Raw genomic sequence first — 3624 nt, 5'->3', positions numbered from 1 at the left:
TATGAGCGGGCGGCAACGGACGGCCACTTTTACAGGAATGTCATCATTTGACGCCATTTAACGATAAGTCTGCAGGAAAATAAACAAACGAACAGTAAAATATGTCAGAAAACAGTCGTTCTAAAGGAACCCTGAAACAATTTCGATGGGCATACTCTAGTGCAACAGATCTGTAGAAGTGGTCTTTGCGGATATTCGAGTCAAATATGAAAGCTCTGTGTCGAGCCTATAGTTTATAAATCATTTTTAAAAACTGCTCGTAATAGCTCGCAACCGATTAGGGCGACACATCACCGCCGCATCCCGATGATGTCAGTGGGCAGTCTGGGCGAGCCTTGAAGTTCGCCCAGACATACCCAGACTGCCCACTGACGTCATCGGGATTCGGAGGTGAGGTGCCGCCCTAATCGGTTGCGAGCTATTACGAGCAGAAATTTTGTAGCGAGTTACATTGGCCACGAACTTGAGATTTCGCTGTGGCACTCCCGAGGAGGAGGAACAGAGCCGTCGCCTAGCAGCGGCTGCAGCTGGGGAACGCCTCGCGCTCGCCGCGGCATCTGGCATGACGTCACACCACGCTCCTCGCTGCGGAGCCGCCCGTACCCGCCCATACGCGCTTAACCGCTAACCAACGTATTTGGTGGCGCACTATTTATGGGAGCCACTGAAACCCCCGCACACTCACTGAATAAAAAAAAACATGTGTATAGGCTGGGAATCGAACCAGGGCCTTTGGCGTTTGAGGCAGAGACGCTAGCACTCCACCATAACGGCTAAGGGCTTCATGTTAAATAAATGCGCATCTAGTGAATGCACGGGTTTCATATATTAACTCTTCCGATGCAGAAGTCGCCACGCTTTCGATACGTATATCCTGGCCTAACAGAGCTAGGCCAACAGCAATTTTTTAAAAATGATTTCTAAACTATAGGGTCCACACAGAAATTTGACTCGAATACCCTCAAAGACCACTTATACGGATCTGTTGCACTAGAATATGCCCATATATATCATTCAGTGTCCCTTTAAAACGGACGTGAAAAAGAGAGACAATTTATTCGGACAGAGAAGTTAAATAGTTTGCAATGACACGCTGGGAAGCAGAGTGTTGGGTTCGTGGATATGTGGCGGGCCGTTGCGATTAAAAGGTGACCCGTCGCACTTAATCAAGCGCGAAAAGAATTGAGTATACTGCTTGCAATTTAACAATGTAATCCAACGGTTCATCGCAAATGAACGCGACAGGGAAAGTTCAATGGCTCAGAGAACCATTTCAACTTCGCAGACGCGAAACCGGGAGTGAGAATTTGGAAGCAGGCCAAGTTTATAATTTATCTTTGTTTATAGATAATACAGCCTGAGCAGAATCATGCCGCTCCTAGTAATGCATCTCTCACAGTGGAGTGATTTCGTTATGTACGAAACAGAACCCTCCCCTGCGGTGCCTGGAGCACCTTACCCCTTGGGAGGCTTGAACCACCCTAGTGTCCTCCTAGGACCCGGTCTGGAGCCTCCGCGTTTTAGGTGGGGCCGCGCAGTGGGGCTGAGTGGGCGCCCAAGAACCTTCGTGTCTGGAACTCCCCTGTTTCAAATAAAGCTTTCATCACCACCAAAGAGCAGTAAAAGTCACCTCAGTGAACGTAAGAGAAGAACCGAAGGCAGGCAGTCCCGACAGAGCTGCCAACGTGCAAGAGACAGACGAATGAGAACCGGTACACTTACCACAACGAGTTCTGCGCAGTGGTGCCGAGTGGGGGCCCAAGGTCCTCAGTGTCTGAAATTCCCCTGTTTCAAATAAAGCTTTCATCAACACCACCAAGCAGTAAAAATCACCGCAGTGAACGTAAGAGGAGGACCGAAGGCAGGCAGTACCGACAGAGCTGCCAACGTGCATGAGGCAGACTAATTAGAACCGGTACACTTACAGCAACGATAAGATCCTTGGGTAGAGGAACACGCGAATTCAAGGCGTAAGGAGCAGCAGTTGAGTTGCGAGATGGCGCGTCTCTGCTTTCGTCTGTTCGGTGTTCTAGCACGCACGCGCTACGGCGGTTATGACTGGCTCACGAGGTGGCGGCTTCGGCCGCTATAGTACTTATCCGCTTCACCGTATTTAGAGCTTTCAGCGCTTTCAATGGTTTCATACTTTAAACCTGAGTTTGAATGCCTTTACAAGCTGTTTTGTTTTGTTTCGAGGTGCAGTTTTTTTTTTATATGGCAATAGTACGGCACTTGGGACTACGGTACGTTCTTGGCGGGTCGTTTGATTTCTCATGCGCGCAGTGCATATATATCGGCACGTTGATAGGCGCGCTGCTGCTGCTTCCGAAACCACAAACACCGTTCCTGCACTCTTGCTGTATCTTATGGGCACACGCACACATTTGGTACCTTATTTTCAATGCATATGACTCGTTTGTTGTGTAGCTTGCAGCTTACTGCAGGGCTTGTTTTCTGGCCACGATCGCGCTGATGTTGTGATTAGCCTCGTGGCCAGAGGTGGGCAAATGTCCTCATTTTTATTTTTACTCTCTCATTCTAACTTTTGAATCCATGGCTCTCCCTCACCCTCGCCCTCATTTTGAAATATTATCCGGCCCTCCCTCATCCTCACTAATAGTTGTTTTAAAACTCGAGTTATTTTTAAAGTCGGCAACTTCTGGCGATATTACTGATTATAAACATGTAAGGAAAGCCCTCAAGGCACTATTGGACGAGAGGCTAGATGCTTATACCGGCGTATGTTGTTTGACCTTGAGCTACTACATGAGATAAACCGTGACAGTTACGAGTTGAGCCCCAAGATATCACTCTGCCTTTACTTCTGGCATGAACTACATGCATAAATGCGCCCTGCACTTATTTTGATGTTATATGTATGAACTCCTACAATTTGTCAGCGCGTAGTTGTGTCTGTGTGCAAAAACTAGGATACGCCAAGAATACTTATAAAACAATGCAGTGGCATTTACCGCGATAGTTACAAAGAGTGCTAAGGAGAGAATAGACTCAGAACAAGGAAAGTTTGTAGGCCGCTTAATTACCACGCGTGGTGATATTGCGATAGCATTGGATCTTATAACTGAATTTCACTGCTTCTAATCTCCTGTCATTTCGTGCGGCTTGCTGCATGCTCGTGTGATGGCGCTGGTAGAGAAGACGAGGAATACGACGATTAGCGGACCTGCTATCTGTGCCCAGTCCCTAATTTTCAGTGTTCCTTCAAAGTCTGAGAATTCTGAGATCTTTTCTGCGTGTCTATTCGCTGTACGACGACCAGGGGCTCCCCGCGCACCGGGAGAAGCACGTCAAAGGATCGTCTGGGCGCTCGATCGGCGCCGTACCCGCCCCGATGTGGAACTTCCCCGCCGCATGCTCGATTTTATTCTCATTGCGCTCCTCAGGATTACCATCTACGAAGATAGTTATACCTTTGGTTCTAGAATGTTTATTGCTTGGAGTGGCGTGATTGGAGTTCGGTGCTGAGGCTGGCGACCAGGCGGTTGGCGACTATGGGATAGGTTCTAGGAACAGCAGGGGAGAGTTATTAGTAGAGTTCGCAGATAGAAATAATTTACGTATCATGAATACCTTCTTCCTCAAACGAGAGAACAGGAAGTGGAC

At 48.1% G+C, this 3624-nt stretch overlaps 1 long non-coding RNA gene across 1 annotated transcript; it reads right to left on the bottom strand.

Annotated features, from left to right (window-relative positions):
• On the bottom strand, positions 1-2010 carry LOC144095320 (uncharacterized). The gene is made up of 4 exons (XR_013306717.1): positions 1926-2010; positions 1723-1785; positions 1460-1582; positions 1-69 (listed from the first exon to the last, which is right to left on the bottom strand). It is a non-coding gene; the product is annotated as an uncharacterized LOC144095320 (long non-coding RNA).
• Between the last annotated feature and the right edge of the window lie 1614 nt (positions 2011-3624).

This window comes from Amblyomma americanum, chromosome 1 (genome assembly GCF_052857255.1).
Source record: "Amblyomma americanum isolate KBUSLIRL-KWMA chromosome 1, ASM5285725v1, whole genome shotgun sequence".
In the NCBI taxonomy this organism is placed as follows: Eukaryota; Metazoa; Arthropoda; class Arachnida; order Ixodida; family Ixodidae; genus Amblyomma; species Amblyomma americanum.
This window is presented reverse-complemented; position numbering and strand designations above follow the sequence as displayed.